Here is a 16,740-nt window from a genome sequence, read left to right as displayed (position 1 = left end):
CTCCTGCAGCCTGAACTCCTCATTTGTGGCCCCACCCCGGAGCCAGCACCCCAACCAGAACCCTCATCCCCTCCCACACCTCAACTCCAATTTTGTGAGCATTCATGGGCTGCCATACAATTTCTATTCTCAGAAGTGGCCCTCGGGCCAAAACGTTTGCCCACCCCTCATCTATGGTTTACCATAAATTCATTCAAAAGAGAATATAACTTTTCTTACGTACATACCGCCTGCTGTATGCTGCCTCTTGAATAGTTCCTCTTTTGTTTACCGTACTCTACTTCTGTCCTGGAAAAGGCAGGAAAACACAAATTTATAAAAGGCAAGGTAGGTAAATTGCACTCTTTAATATTCTGCAGGGCAACATATAACTAGGCAATGCAACAACACAGCACTATAAAATGAGACTGGATTCACCCACTGGAAAGTCCATGCTGGAAAAAGAATCCAATGAGAGAGAGAGCGAGCGAGAGAGAGAGTGTTTCATGTTGCTAAGAGGAAAAATTATTGGGATATTTGGATGATTAGCAACAATAAATATGGAACAAGACCACATGAAATAGGCAGGCTGAAAGTATACAGTAAACAGTATCCAAATAGCCCATAGAGCAAAAATGAGTCAGTGTCACCCCGGACACTGCAAAGCGAGCAGGAAATCTTACACAGCTATTTATAGTATGGGATGCAGTCTCGTAGGAAAGAATAAAGACAATGCTCATATTTATGCATTATTTAACTGCTTCTCTGTTTATGCCCAGCTAAACAGAGATCCACACCGAAAACATACTAAGGGAAAACTGTCTAAACCAGTCTTTAGGATCAATGAGGATTGTCACAGTGTCTATCTGGGTGTCAAAGCAAACTCACCATCACCTGATTAAAGAAAAACTACTGCACAAAAAAGTGTGTTCTTTTGCATCTGCCATTAAGTGTGTCCAATAACATTGAAACACTGTGTGGCAAACCCAGGACAAATGGCTACAAAGGGAGAGGTAGGAATTAGTTGGAAGGGGGTTAAAAGGCCTCTCCCTATCCATTGAGGAGAGATAGCCATGGAGAAATTAGGTTCAGCTGGAACAGGGGTTACCAGGGAACTAGTTAGGTTCAGCTGGCCCCAATTGCTGGAGATCTTTTTAAACCCTCCCTGGCAGGGAAACAGGGGAGGGGTGAGAGAAGCAGAGAAGCTGCCAACAAGTAGGTGCAGCAAGACTCTGACCTCTTCCAGGAAGGAAGACTGCACTCTGTCCCCAGAAGGGGAGAAAAACAGCAAGGGACTGACTGAGAAAAGGATCAGCCAGACCCTGCGTGACTGGGAACAACTTTGCTTTGCCCAAGCCTGTGTCTCCAAGGCTAAAAGGGACTGAGCCAGCCGAGAGAAGCAGGTACTTTGCCACACGTGGTGTCAGAAGTGGGATGTCATAGTGAGTGAGGCTCTGTGGCAAGCCATCTCAGGGCAAGGTAAATCACAAAGGAAAAAAAAAAAGAAAATGGAGGACGTAGTGAAGGCGTTGATACAGGCCACTGCGGCCCAACAAGAGGCTACCAGAGTACAGGTGGCGGCCCAGCAAGAATCAGTACGTGTCCAACAGGAGACAAACCAGCTGCTGATGAACCAGGTGGCCCAAGATCGAGCCACCCTGAATGAAGTAGTGAACCAGTTGAAAGCCCTGGCCACGCTGACGCGCGGGGCCCAGGGGACCCGGCTGCTATGGGCAAGCAACTATTTACAGAAGATGACAACAGACGATGATATAGAGGCATATCTCCTCGCATTCGAGAGGACGGCACTGCGGGAGGCCTGGCCCCAAGACCAGTGGGCAGGCCTCCTGGCCCCATTCCTGTGTGGGGAGGCCCAGAAGGCCTACTTTGACTTGACCACAGAAGCAGCTATGGATTACCCCCAGCTGAAGGTGGAAATCCTGGCGAGGACAGGCGTGACGCCGGCCATAAGGGCCCAGCGCTTCCATGAGTGGAAGTACCGGGATGACAAAGCACCAAGGTCCCAGCTATTTGACTTGATACACCTCACCCGGAAGTGGCTCTGCCCCGAGACCCATGGGCCGGAGAAGGTAGTGGAAATCCTGGTATTGGACAGGTACATGAGGGGGTTGCCGCCAGACATACGAGGGTGGGTCCGCCAAAATGATCCCTCCTCTTATGATGAACTAGTTGCTCTCATAGAGAGACACTTAGCAGCCCAAGAATTTTCTCGGACCACCGAGGAAGGGAGGCGCCAGAATCGGAGACCAGTCTCTGTGCCGAGGCCCCGGCTTGCCCTAGCGCCAGGCCGGACAATGGAGGGGAGGAAAGAGGTGGAAGAGCAGCCGGCAGTCCCGGAGAGACTGGAGGACTGGGGGAGAAAGACTCGGGGGATAAATCCCAGCAGCCAGAAAAATAGGGGGCTGCCCCGAGCAGGGTACCGAGGCTATGCCTGTGGCGAACTGGGGCATATTGCTGCCCAATGCCCAAATCTAGGAGAGCCTATGCAATGTGAACTGGGAGATATAGGGGGACCATGTGATCTAATAAGTCTGGTCGGGGTTGCGATGGTCCCGCATAGATACACTAGGCCCGTTAAGATGAATGGTATAGAGACCACAGCATTAATTGACTCGGGAAGTGCAATCACATTAGTCTCGGGGAAGCTGGTCAGGCAGGACCAACTATCCCAGGCCAAACGCTCGGGAATATCCTGTGTGCATGGGGATGTCAACCATTATCCAACCATCCCCATAAGCATAGAAGTTCTCGGAAACCCCAGTAAGTTGACAGTGGGAGTAGTTCAGAAATTTCCTTACCCTGTCCTTATCGGACGAGACTTCCTGGGGTTTGATGGCCTACTCCCCGGGGACGAGGTAGAAGAAAATAATGACCCTGGGACCCAAGGTGTAGCCCAGATAGATGACCTTCCCCCAGCCTTCCATGAGTTTACTCAGAATTTGTTCTCCCCGCCGGGGAAGCCCAGGAAGACTCGGAGGGAACGGAGGGCGGATAAAAGGAGGGGGACGAGGATCCTGACCCAGTACCAGAAGTCTACGCTGGCAGGGGAAAGAAGGGGCTCAGCTGACAGCGGGACTGGGTCGGCCATCAACAACCCTATCGTTGGACCTGGTTCCCCAGGGGCTTTTCCCGAGCGGGAGACAGAGGTAGACCCCCCAGAATTTGGACAAATGGGGACCGCACATGGGAATTTTGGTCAGGATCAGGCCAATGATCCCATATACCACAATATTCATAAGGAAGTAGTTGAGGTAAATGGGGTCCCAGTGGAGGGGAGAGTTAAGGGCCCAGGGCCATATTATATGATTAAGAAAGATCTGCTATATAGAGTAGTCCGGGTCCAAGAGCAAGTTATAGAACAACGCTTGGTCCCCTGGAAGCATCAGAGGGCGGTAATGGATCTGGCCCACAGTCATCTGTTTGGGGCCTATCTAGGGGTAGATAAGACCCTTGATCGGATTCTACAGAGGTTTTTTTGGCCTGGCATTTATGCGGCAGTCGGCGATATTGTACCTCCTGTCCGGAATGCCAAATACATGGGCCCCGATCATACTTAAGGGCCCCTCTGGTACCTCTGCCAATTACCGAGGTTCCATTTGAGCGAATAGCTATGGACATAGTAGGGCCATTAGAGAAGTCAGCCCGGGGCCATCAGTACATTCTGGTAGTGCTAGATTATGCCACCGGGTACCCCGAGACCATACCCCTATGGAATACCATGTCCAAGACCATAGCCAAAGAATTAGTCCAGATTTTTTCCAGAGTAGGAATACCTAAGGAGACCCTGATGGACCAAGGGACCCCCTTTGTGTCTAAACTGATGAAGGACCTATGTACCATGCTCCACATACGGACCCTTAGAACATCGGTCTACCCTCCCCAGACCGATGGCCTTGTCGAACGTTTTAATAGGACATTGAAAAACATGTTACGGAAAGTGATTAGTCATGACGGGAAAGACTGGGACACCCTGCTGCCTTATGTACTGTTTGCCATACGGGAGGTTCCTCAGGCTTCCACTGGATTCTCCCCCTTCGAGCTGTTATATGGTCGCCACCCCAGGAGCATACTGGACCTGGCTAAAGAAGACTGGGAAGAACAGCCAAACCCGGGGAGAAACATTGTGGAACATGTGCTGCAGATAAAAGACAGAATAGCCCGAGTCGCTCCCCTTGTGCGCGAACACATGGAGAAGGCCCCAGGGGCACAACGGACATACTACAATCGTCGAGCAATGACCCGGAAGTTCCAGGTAGGGGACCGGGTGATGGTGCTCATACCCACAGCGGAAAGCAAGCTCCTGGCCAGGTGGCAGGGGCCATATGAGATAATAGAAGCTATAGGAGAAGTCGACTATAAGGTCCGGCAGCCAGGTCGCCGGAAGCTGGAGCATATCTACCATATAAATCTGCTGAAACCTTGGCAGGATAGAGAAGCTCCAGTGGTTGCGCTGGGGACACCATCCCCTAAAAGCAACCAGCCCGACCTGGTGGGAATATCCTCCGAGTTGACTCCGGAACAACGATCAGAAGTGATCAGCCTGATCAAACGCAACCAGGATGTGTTCTCGGAAAAGCCAGGCAGGATGACTGAGGTTCACCATCACATCTTCACAGAGCTTGGAGTGAAGGTGAACGTCAAGCCATACCGGATCCCGGAGGCCAAGAGAGAAGAGATTAGGAGAGAGGTCAGGAAGATGCTGGCCTTAGGAGTCATCGAAGAATCTCATAGTCAATGGTCCAGTCCCGTGGTTTTAGTGCCTAAGCCGGACGGCAGTATGAGGTTCTGCAATGACTTCCGCAAGCTGAATGAGGTGTTCCAATTTGATGCATACCCTATACCCAGGATAGATGAGCTGATTGACCGATTGGGAAAGGCACGGTTTATGTCTACCCTTGACCTTACCAAGGGCTATTGGCAGATCCCCCTGGCCAAGGCCAACAAGGACAAGACGGCCTTTGCAACTCCAGAAGGACTATATCAGTACACTGTCCTCCCCTTTGGGTTGCATGGGGCCCCCGCTACTTTCCAATGGCTAATGGACAAACTGTTACGGCCCCATGGAAAGTACGCGGCAGCCTATCTCGACGACATCATCATATATAGCCCCGACTGGGAGACGCACATGCAGAAGGTAGAAGCAGTCCTGGACACCCTGAGGAAGGCAGGACTGACTGCAAATCCCTCCAAATGTTCGATCGGGTTAGCTGAGGCCAAGTACCTTGGGTATATAGTGGGGAGGGGCGTGGTGAAGCCCCAACTCAACAAGTTAGAAGCTATACAGAAGTGGCCCCGACCACTCCGGAAAAAACAGGTCAGAGCATTCCTGGGACTAGTGGAGTACTATAGACGGTTCATTCCCCACTTCGCCACCAGGGCATGCCCATTAACGGACCTAACCAAAGCTCGGGGCCCAGACATAGTAAAATGGTCTGCTACAGCCGAAGCCGCTTTTGTGGATCTGAGGACGGCCCTCTGCACAGACCTGGACTAGTAGCCCCGGACTGGGGGAAGGAGTTTATCCTACAAACGGATGCCTCTGAAGTAGGGCTGGAGGCGGTGCTTTCACAAATGGTCGGAGATGAGGAACACCCCGTCCTCTTCCTCAGTAGGAAGCTCCTACCTAGGGAACAGAAATACGCCATAATGGAGAAGGAATGCCTGGCAGTAAAATGGGCCATAGAAAGCCTCTGCTACTATCTGCTTGGGCGGAGGTTTATCCTGGTCACAGACCATGCCCCTTTGCAGTGGATGCACCAAAACAAGGACAAAAATGCGAGAGTAACAAAATGGTTTCTGTCGCTTCAACCCTTCCACTTCAAAGTACGACATAGGTCTGGAACCCAACATGGCAATGCAGATGGCCTGTCAAGGGTGCACTGCTTTCCAACCCAAGTAGCCCAACCCCGTAGTGTTGAGCTAGTGGGGGGGATATGTGGCAAACCCAGGACAAATGGCTACAAAGGGAGGGGTAGGAATTAGTCCCAAGGGGGTTAAAAGGCCTCTCCCTATCCATTGAGGAGAGATAGCCATGGAGAAATTAGGTTCAGCTGGAACAGGGGTTACCAGGGAACTAATTAGGTTCAGCTGGCCCCAATTGCTGGAGATCTTTTTAAACCCCCCCGGCAGGGAAACATGGGGGGAGTGAGAGAAGCAGAGAAGCTGCTAATGAGTAGGTGCAGCAAGACTCTGACCTCTTCCAGGAAGGAAGACTGCAGTCTGTCCCCAGAAGGGGACAAAAACAGCAAGGGACTGACTGAGAAAAGGATCAGCCAGACCCTGCGTGACTGGGAATGACTTTGCTTTGCCCAAGCCTGTGTCTCCAAGGCTAAAAGGGACTGAGCCAGCCGAGGAGAAGCAGGTACTTTGCCACAACTGTGAAATGTTAACCTAGCCAGCTATTTACAAAGGCAAGAGTTTGGCCATACAATTTGCCAGCTACAAGAAACTGGAGTTTAAAAATGAGCTATTCCTGTAGAACGTTAGCCAATGTGGCCAAATGCCTAGAGGACTAACTTGTGTTAATGGCAGCAAAATTCTATTTAAAATTCATTTGCAAACAAATTGAAATGATTTAAGAAATACAGTTCAACCTCATTTGAGGATAATTCAATCAAATTAGCCCATTCAAACTTTTTTTTTAAAGTTATATACTGCAGACCCAGCAGCAAAACTTTAAAATAGTGAGATGGCAAGAAAACACAAGCAGAATAGACGCAGTTTGTCATTTAAATCAAATACACGTTTGCAGAGGGTATAATGTTCACTGCAACTATTTAAAAGCTAAACACAAACAGCTAATATTAAACTGATATAAAACCCCACTTACAATAGAGAATTTTGATGATATTTTCTAACACATACTGCTCTGTCAGCTCCCTTATTCTCACATGTATTATTCTGTCCTTCCATGAAATGTGTAGTATCTTCTTCTGCCAGCTGTGATGGGCAGCCTCCAATAATTTTTTTTTGTTAGCCATTGTCATCAGTTAAGTCTATGTTCCATACAGTAGTGGGGTCAGTCCAATCACATAGTATAATCTGACCCTTAGTTTGGTGTGGTTTGACCAGATATTGTTCATACTTCCAGATGTGGTGTTTGGTTTTCCTAATTTCATATGAATATCTTTATCACAGCCACCATCAAATGTCATCACGCTCCACAGGCAGCAGAACTCTTCTACCTGTTCAATTTCTTTTCCATCCATGTACAGCTTTGCAGCTTATGTCCAGTTTCCTACCTTCATAATCTTGGTTTTCTCTGCATTTACTTGCAGTCCAATTTTCACTGCTTCTGGTTCTACCTCTGATGTATGGGCAATCTTTCTGTTCTGTGTTCATTCTTAGTAAAGCAAAGTTAAAAACAGAAGATGGACTGATAAAACTCAATGAAATTAGAGCAGCCATCAAAGGCCTCTGTGATGTGGTATATAAAACCTACACTGGGACAGAAGGGGTTAAGGAGCAGTTCTGCCCCAGGTGACTACGCTCCACTGCTCCTGCAGAGCCTGGTTCTCCTGGAGGAGAAGCTTGAAAGGGAGCCAAGACCACTCAAAATGGGGGGCAGACAGAATAGGAGGATAGACCTAACTTGAGAGCTCCTGAGTAAGGGCACAGCAGAAGTCCTTACTGCATGGGAGGGCTCTGCAAGCGGCAGCTATCCCAGGCCCTAGAGGAGGGGCCAGGGAAGAGACCCAGGGGAGAGGTAGCTGGGAGCTTTCTTTCTTGGGCTGAGAGGCTGAGCCCTGAGCTGGGAGCCTGACTGGAGACAGGGGCCTACCAGGAGCCTGCTCAAAACCCTGGGGAGAGGGAGAGCCTGCCAGCTTTGGGCATGGGAGGGAAACCCAGGAACCTGGGCCAGTTTGAAGCTGGGGCAAACCTGCAAAGTAGGTTACCAGCTGAGCCCCAAATGGGCAGAAGATTCGGTTGTTTTTGCTATTTTCTGTTGGACTTTAAGGAAAGGACTTTGAGGCCTTGTGGGGAAGCAAGTGGTAGGAAGTGGCCCAGAAAGGCAGCTCCGAAACACTCCAGGGTGTTTGCAATCGCTACCTCTCATTGGGCCCTGGGCTAGAGCCCAATAGAGAGGGAGGGCCCAGGTTCCCTTACCAACCTCCCTCTTGTGGAAGGGGCATAAAACTCTTCCTCCTACATCTCCCCAGTGAGGACGAGACGATAGAGGCTTTGTAAGTCCTGAGTCAAGCGTGTGCCATCCCCTGGGGACTGGAGGGGGGCTGAAGACTTTCTTTTGTGGGACTGTTGGGCTGCATATATTTTGTTGGACTCAAAGAAAAGGGAATGGGGCTAACTCAGCTGGACATCTGGCCAGAGGGCTGAGTTGCTACTAGTAAGCGGTGGACTGCCATAGCATTGGAGTGATTACTGGGAAGGGACTCTGGAGACGGGGAGAGCTGGGACCCATTGACCTACCCTTAGGCCGCAATACAATGGGGCTGCAAAAGCTCCCTGCGCTGCTGCAGGGCTGGTGATGCCACATCCTTGCAGGCATGAGGTGAGCAGGGGAGGCTGTGGTCCTGGAGGGGCAGAGCAGAGACCTTGGCCAGGACTTTGCTCTGCCCAACCAGGACTGCAGCCTTTCCTGCACTTTGCACCTTCAGGAATCAGGAGTCACCAGCCCCACTGTCATGGCTCCGCTCACTCACATGACAGTGGGTCTGCAGAGACCCCCCTCCTGGCTGCAGAAGCCATTCAGTACCAAGGTGGCCTCCTCCACAGCTCGGGGCTCCTCCTCTCCTGTTGCATCGCAGAGGAGCATGGACAGAGTCTGACAACCCATGTGATCATAAGCAGAGAGTTCTTTATTCATTTCCAGCATGCTCTTATATCCCATTATGGCAAGCAATCAGACAGTTGCTAATTGGTTAACAAAATTAACACAGCCACAGCTGTAACCCCATAGGGTAATTATCATCCTAACACCTGTTTGATTTATCATCCTATTTACAATTAGCTGGCCGCTCAAGGCCAGCCCTTTACACACAATTCCCAGCGTTATCGGCTCGTCCCAGAAGCCTAAACAATCTCAGCATTTCACATTCTATTCCCAACACTTCCCCCCTCCACCCAAAATCAAAAAGGAGGGGAAAAAAAAGGGATAAAAACATTAGCAAAACATTTCCAACTTATAACAACATAACACCACAATCTATCACAAACCAAAATTAAAACTTTATAAAGCCAACCTATATAACCATGCAATTCTTAACATAACCCCAACAACACCAAACAAAAACAAAGCACAACAAATAAATGGTGTAAATTCTACAGGATTCCCCCCTTCTCTATAGCACACCAACTTGTGGCAACCTTCTATTACCAAATCATCCCTCAGATGTCAGGCGATCAAACTGACACTGAGGGAGGGGGGGTCCTAGAAAAAACACAACATAAACCACATAAAACGCAAAAGACAATTCTGGCCAGAAAAAAAAACAAACACCACAAAACAAAACATAAAACACATAACATAAATTTAACTCTGTAAATAAATGCATGGTACATAAAATGCTATGCAGCTAACACCAATTTTCTTAATATCTAAAAAACAAAACAAAACTACCCCTACTGGGCAAGCAATCATTACATACAATATACAAATACCCTTAGTACCATCAGGCAAAAAAAAAGGAAAATTACATCATCAATAAAATCATTTACAGTAATACAATTGCATCCTGACTTACTTCTAAATTCAACTGCTATTCCCTCCAGCAACCACAGAGTTAACTTTGTACTCTGCCTAACATTACTCGCTAGTAGTTAATTACCTTTTCTATCAACTACACCCTCAAGGTTATCAACCAGTATTCCAAGCTTGTTGTCTGTTGCCCGCCGCCTGGGCCCGATCCTTTTTTCCTCTTCAAGTTCTCTATCTATTGCGTGCCTGCCTGGGCCCGATCCATATTTCCTCTTGCTAAACCGTACTAGCCCCTACCTTTCTGGTATCTTCTGTGAACAACTATCTGTACTTTCCCACCGTGGGGGCTACATCAAATATCAAACAATCATACAACTGCCAATAATCAGTACATAATACAAAATTTACAAAAATCTAAAAAGGCTAACAAAAGCACTTTACATAAAGGTATTTTGGGTCACATAAATTCAAAGCCATTCTCCCAAATTACCTAAATTTATGCCTACAACTCCCCCCTTTGAGAATACTCAACAAACCTTTCGGCTGAGTGTTCTCAAACTTCAAAAACAAAGGTAACCAAGCTCCAGAGAGCCGGGGCAAGTAATGGGGGGGCAATCAATCATTACTTAGAACACACAAATACCCTATACATTCAGGCAAAGCAAAAATTTATCCCAATTAATAAATCATTCAGGGAGGATCAAACAGAAAGAATCCTGGCATAGCAAACAAGCAACTATCCTCCAGGGGCCCAGGTTGTGTACATCTTGTGGCTCTTTCAGACATTCCATCCACCACTGCAGCAGACATCTCTGATACTAACACAGTTGCAATTGCTTCACTGCTACTGCTTGCAGCCTCAAATCCCAAATGAGCAGTGGTAACATTGTGGACTAGTTCAGGAAATAATACTGCAGGCACTGCTTCTAAAGGCTTTAAAATTTCAGCTGAGGTTTCCATAGATGTTACAGTTTCTGCAATGATTTGTTCTTCAATTGCTGCAGCTGTAACAGGCACAAATGTTTTTTGAGCCCCAGAGCTTCCAATACTAAAAATGGGTGAGCCAGTATCTGCCAGCTGCACAGCTAAACTCTCTTGCTGCACTGGAGCTGAATAAAATTTATCACCGTTTGCAAGTTCCAATTTTCCAAATTCAAACAAATCCTTTTCCACTTCCGTCCTTAGCTCAAACTTGGTTTCCTTTCGCTGATTGTCATTTGAGCTTGTCGCAGTCAGTAGAAATGTTTGTTTTGCTTCCATAGGCTCCTCTTCGTCTCCCTTTCCACACACAGGCAGTTCTTGAGGACACATGTCGCTCTGTAGAGGGGCCCCTTTTACAACTGCCCCTGGGCATTCTGATACTAGGTTAGATGGCGCATCTCCTACATCATTCTGCATGGGGGCCTCAGCTGCAACCGCTTCAGTGTGCTCTGATTCCAAGGTAAACACAGTATCTTCTACCTCTGTCGTCCCAGGTGCCTCAGTTACCCCACTCTGCATTGCATCCCCAATAAAAGCTTCCTGAGTGATTTGCTGCCCATCGGATCCCTGAAGCCGAGCAGTTCGGGTGGGCTTGCGCAAAGTGATGTCCATAGCAAAGGCAGTTTGGGGAGGGCCAGTGGATCCAAACCCTCGAGACCCGCGGTCAATCGGGGTCGATCGGGGCACACATCCCTTGAAAGGTATTAACTGAGCAAGACGTGTACCAGCAGTTATAGTCACAGGGGGACAGAGGGCACGTACCATTATCCCAATATTCCCCGTATAGTCGGCATCAATAAGGCCAGGCAAAACAAAAAGACCTTGTTTCGATGTTGACGAACGGCCAATCAAAAGGGCACTCAGTCCAAATCCTAATGGACCATCGATGTTGGAAGGAAGAACTTGAACCTCGTCAGTGTCTAAAACTACATCTGTCGCTGTGGCCAAGTCCACTCCGGCACTGCCACGGGTTGCTCCGGTGAGGTGTTCCAGGCAGCCGGGTTGGCGGGTGGAGGCACTTGTGTCGTCGCGCTCCTCCGAGGGGCGCTTCGCGATCCGTTTCCCGGCAGCGGTGTTCCATCCTTCGTGTAACGCGCCCCACAGTCGGCGGCGGGATGTCCAAACTTATCACATCGTGTGCAAGCGCCAGTTGCAGCTTTAGGTGACACATCAGAGGCCCGCTGCCCATTTTGCATAGGGCAGTCCCGCCGGAAATGCCCGGGTTTTCCACAACCAAAACAGGGGCCGGCTGGCCGGGTCGGTCTTCTAGCCCCCCGCTGTCCCCCGAGCAGGGGTTGTAACGCCACGGCCAGTGCAGAGGCCTGTGCCTTAGCATGAATTGCTGCCTTATCCGTCTCCTCAAGCATAGCGGCCCTACCACATGCCTCGATCATTTCCATCAGGGTCGCAGTCTTGGGCAAGGTGGCTAATATACGGCGGCAAGTGGGATTTGCATTCTGGGTTGCAAGATCAAGTCCAACTGCAGTTCTGGCCTCTGGCGTCAGATTAGGAGATCTATCAATAGCCTCTCGAAGGCGATCCAAAAAGGTGGAATACGGTTCCGATGGGCCTTGTGTAATTTTAGCATAGGGAGGGGTCGGCTTCCCCATCTGGGGCACCGCTTTAAAGGCAGCCAAGGCCAGTTCCTGTGATTGCTGCAGGATCCGGGGTTCAAGGCGAACTTGCAAATGCGGGTCAACAAAGCGGCCGGCTCCCAAAAGCATATCAGTAGTGGCCACGCGCCGGGGATCATCGTCCGGCAAATCCAAATTGCGGACAAGAGCCAAGTCAACTCTCTTAGCCCAATCATCTTTCCACAACAGTTTCTGTGTAGGTGTAAGAAGCATGTCAGCTAGCTTAATCGCATCGTACGGACACATTGCTTGGCCAGCAAATACCTGTTCAATGATAGACTGTACATACGGATTATCTAGTCCATAAGCCATGATCGATTTCTGTGCCTCACGGATCAACTTCCAGTCCAAAGGGGCCCACCGTCTATGATTAGGGTGTTGAGGATCTGGCGTAATCACCGGAAAGGCCTCGGGTGTTAAACCTTCAAGGATGGCGTCTCTTAAAACCCCATGCCAGCGCTGTACCGGATCCGGAGGGTCTCCAGGTGGAGGGTCCCCGGGGCCAGGCGGGGCGGGGGGGTGAGTTGAATGAAAGCACTTGTGAAGATGCGACCGCAATGATCCAGGTGGAAAACTTTCCAATTGGTCCAACTTATCACACATATGCTGCAGCTGTCGACCCTGGCGCTCCATCTCCTTATAGAAGGCATCAAACTGAGTAAACTGAGTAAACGTAGTCAAATCGGGATATGGGTTTGATGGCACATGTTCCACCTGAGCCTCCTCTGTCCCCCCGCAATCGTGGCACCCCCAGGCCCCGTGGACACGGCATGGCTTTGGAGGGGGTGCATACGGCAAGGCTGTCTCCATAGGCTCGGGCGTATCGGGGGGTAACGGGACCGTAGCAGGATCAATCATGTCGGGGCCGATAGCCACATTGGAGGGTAGTGGGGCCGTAGCAGGGGCAACATCATCCATGGGGAAGGGGTCGGAAGCCAAAGGTATCACCGTGTCCTCACCACCAAAAAACTCTCTGGCTCCAACCGGCAACACAGAAGGCATTCCGGGCGTTGGGCGGCAAAGCTCAGAAAGGGCCGCCTGCACTCCTGCCTCGGCCGCGAGAGTTTCCACTATCTCCTTCGCCTTATTCCATACTGGACTCAGGGAGAAGGCCTCCTTATCGCCCCGAGCCACCGACTTCCAAAGCTCGGAGCCTAGCCGCTCCCAAACAGTTTTATCAAAAATTGTACTTGGTTGAACAGAAAGTCCCCTTCTCCGTCCCCACCGCAGCAGACGGGATAACGTATCAGAGGGGAGCTTCTCTCCCTGCCGCTCCGCGATGCGCATCAAATATTCATGCACCGTCCTTTCTTCCGCTGATGCAGCGGTTCCCATGTTAGCTGCTCACCTCTGGGCTGGGGTGTGCCTCCCTTTTCAGACGCCCTGCGGCTTGCCACTCGACACTGAGCTCAGGTGCGCCCCTCTTTTCGGACGCCCTGCGGCTCCTAGCCGCTCGACACTGAACTCAGGTGCGCCCTTCTCTTCGGACGCCCTGCGGCCGCCGCTCGACACTGAGCTCAGGTGCGTCCCTCTTTTCGGACGCCCTGCGGCTCCTAGCCGCTCGACACTGAGCTCAGGTGCGCCTCCTTTTCTTCTTTTCAGTTCAGGCCACCAACACTATCCTCATTCGATACGAATCACGTCGGGGTCACCATTTGTTGCATCGCAGAGGAGCATGGACAGAGTCTGACAACCCATGTGATCATAAGCAGAGAGTTCTTTATTCATTTCCAGCATGCTCTTATATCCCATTATGGCAAGCAATCAGACAGTTGCTAATTGGTTAACAAAATTAACACAGCCACAGCTGTAACCCCATAGGGTAATTATCATCCTAACACCTGTTTGACTTATCATCCTATTTACAATTAGCTGGCCGCTCAAGGCCAGCCCTTTACACACAATTCCCAGCGTTATCGGCTCGTCCCAGAAGCCTAAACAATCTCAGCATTTCACATTCTATTCCCAACACTCTCCCTCACAGTCTTGGCCAGTGATCTCTGTTCTATTATCCAAACATCCACATTATCTGAATCCCTTCCTTATCCTCCAGCAGGAGATACATGGGAGACAAGGAAGAGAGTCCGATAATATGGAGGTCTGGAGAGCAAGGTTTCAGATAAACAGGAGTATACTGTAATTACTCTTTGATAGATCATCGAAAAAGTGACTGTGTGGCAAAAACCCATCTTAATCAACTTTCAGAAAGCATTCAATAGTGTCCACCCAGAGAACCCAGGGACTACTGCTAGAAGGGATACCAGATACCAGACAAGCTGACCAGCATAAGGAGTTTACATGCTGGAAGTAGATGTGCAGTGAGATCAGATACAGGCCTGGGTGAGAGGTTTGATACTGTGGCTGAAGTTAGACAAGGGGGTGAGTCATCACCAATCCTCTTTGCTTTAGCAGTAGATTGGGTGATGAAGTGGGCAACATAAGGCATAGTGGATGGTGTAAAATGGGTTAGCAGAGAGTTCTGTGACCGTGACTTGCCGACGACAATAAGGATGCCACAATACCCTTAACACTGCCCCAGCGTGTGTGACTATTCCAGCTAGTGTCTACTTAGAACATCAACTATTCAGGGCAGGGACAGCCTCTTCCTATGAGCCTAGCACAATTTGGGCATCAGTGTAATAACAATTGCACAAGTTGGGATGTTTAGAACAACAACACTATTCCACTTCTCAGAGTATTTTATAGACTGAAATGCTATAATATGAGTGATGTCCAGGCCAGATTCGCTCCTGTATATACATAGGGTACCATTTTTCACTGTTTCTATGCCCATTAGGCCAGCTGTGCAGATGGGGGGGATTGAGCCCCAGAGGAGATTGGAAGACAATATAGCCACCTCCTGCACTCTTGAGAGTTCTGCTACACAAAGGTACAGCTCTCTAGGAGCCTCACCCCTAGCAGAGGCTGCCCAGGGGTGGCACTGAATCCAGTCATGTATTTGTCTTGGAGAAATATTCTCTTTTGTATTGGACATAGCAGCATTCAGACCTCATGCTGCAAGGTATGGGGCCCTTCTACGGAAGCCAGTGGGAGTTTAGACTCCTCAGCATCTCGCAGGAACAGGTCCTTTAATCTTATGGGACTCTGAAAGAGCAAAACGTGTTGTAAATAAGACTATATTGTTGTGGGTTGGGCTAAATGAGTATTTGACTGTTCTTACAGCAACTTTTTTTAACCACATCCATTTTGTGGGTGTTTTGGCCTCAGACTTTGTCATTTCTTTTGAGGGGGGCTTGTTACTTTCACTTCTACATGGAAGTAAGGTTTGCATTATATTGCATTGCATTGCATTGCCAGAACAACTATCGGAATGTAAAACTTTATCAACCAAAGAAGCAGTTCCTGCAACTGCCATTCTAATGAAAGGCCATGCCAGAAAATAAAACCAGGTCACAGTTATAACAGAACTCCAGGCCTGCAGACTCTGAAAGATTGATGCTGGAGCGCTTCTTTTGTGCTCATTACAAACCCTGCCTGCAGCTGCAATAGCTTTAAACTGACATACATCATGCCCAGTTAGCAGCCTGTTTTAAAAACATTAACAGAGAAAGTGCTTTGATCTAGCTCAGAGGGCATTCTCATTTGTTGCATTGGTTAGAAGATTAGCTCCCATTATTTCTGTGCTAAACAACATGTTTAATTTCACATCTGAAGTTACAGCTTTTATCCTACCTGGTGTATTAGGAAGACTGGAAAGAGCTAAGGATCCTTATATATAACCACTGTGTTTTATTTTTTGCATCATAGCCATTCGACTTCTAAAAATACACATACACTATTTAGAGCCTGATTCTGATCTCACTTACATTACTTCCAATCAGGAGTAACTCAACAAAAATCAGTATTTCACTGGTGTGTAAAACGTGTAAGCAGGATCAGAAACAGGCCATTAAAGAATTCAGAGTGTATTACACCTCACAGATTCTGAGCAGGAAATAAAATGGTTCAGATTTTGGGGGTGCTAAACTTCCTACTCCATTGCTAGTTGTGCTGCTTGTTATAATGCAAATGACTTTTATAGCAGTACTGGAGAGACTATGGTTTAGTATTAAATTGTGTAGTTATTTTGAATGGTGATACCACCAGAGACCCTATTACATGAATATAGAAGAATGTAATGTAGCTCTAACACTGTCACTATGTCTGAAGTATCTTCAACATGCACAGTTAATTCCTTCACTTATTAAGTTTCCCTGAACAATGCAGCTTGTCCAGCTGTAATCAATAATTCATTGAGAGAATTATGGGTCAGAGACAAGACTGTTCTAAAGAATCGAATAACCCTTCCTTATGGACAACAAAAATAATTTATTTTAGAGGTTAGTAGTGAAGGACCAGAGTTATTTATGAGAGACCTCTTCATGTGGTCAGTGTTTATGAGCAGATTTTTAACAATTGGAAATGACCTGCTTTCCACAAATACGTACTACAAAGCTCACCAAAGCTAGG

The 16,740-nt window shown here is 48.5% G+C and overlaps 1 protein-coding gene across 2 annotated transcripts in view; it reads right to left on the bottom strand.

Moving 5' to 3' along the window:
• Positions 1-16,740, bottom strand: part of NCALD (neurocalcin delta) — a 233,307-nt gene that overhangs the window by 102,620 nt on the left and 113,947 nt on the right. The window contains exon 3 of one of the 2 annotated variants that reach the window (XM_045005099.1): positions 224-288. The gene's annotated coding sequence lies outside the window, so the exon portion shown is untranslated. The remainder of the gene's footprint in view (positions 1-223; positions 289-16,740) is intronic. The other variant, XM_045005096.1, reaches the window with a different exon arrangement.

Source organism: Mauremys mutica, chromosome 2 (assembly GCF_020497125.1).
Source record: "Mauremys mutica isolate MM-2020 ecotype Southern chromosome 2, ASM2049712v1, whole genome shotgun sequence".
In the NCBI taxonomy this organism is placed as follows: domain Eukaryota; kingdom Metazoa; phylum Chordata; order Testudines; family Geoemydidae; genus Mauremys; species Mauremys mutica.
This window is presented reverse-complemented; position numbering and strand designations above follow the sequence as displayed.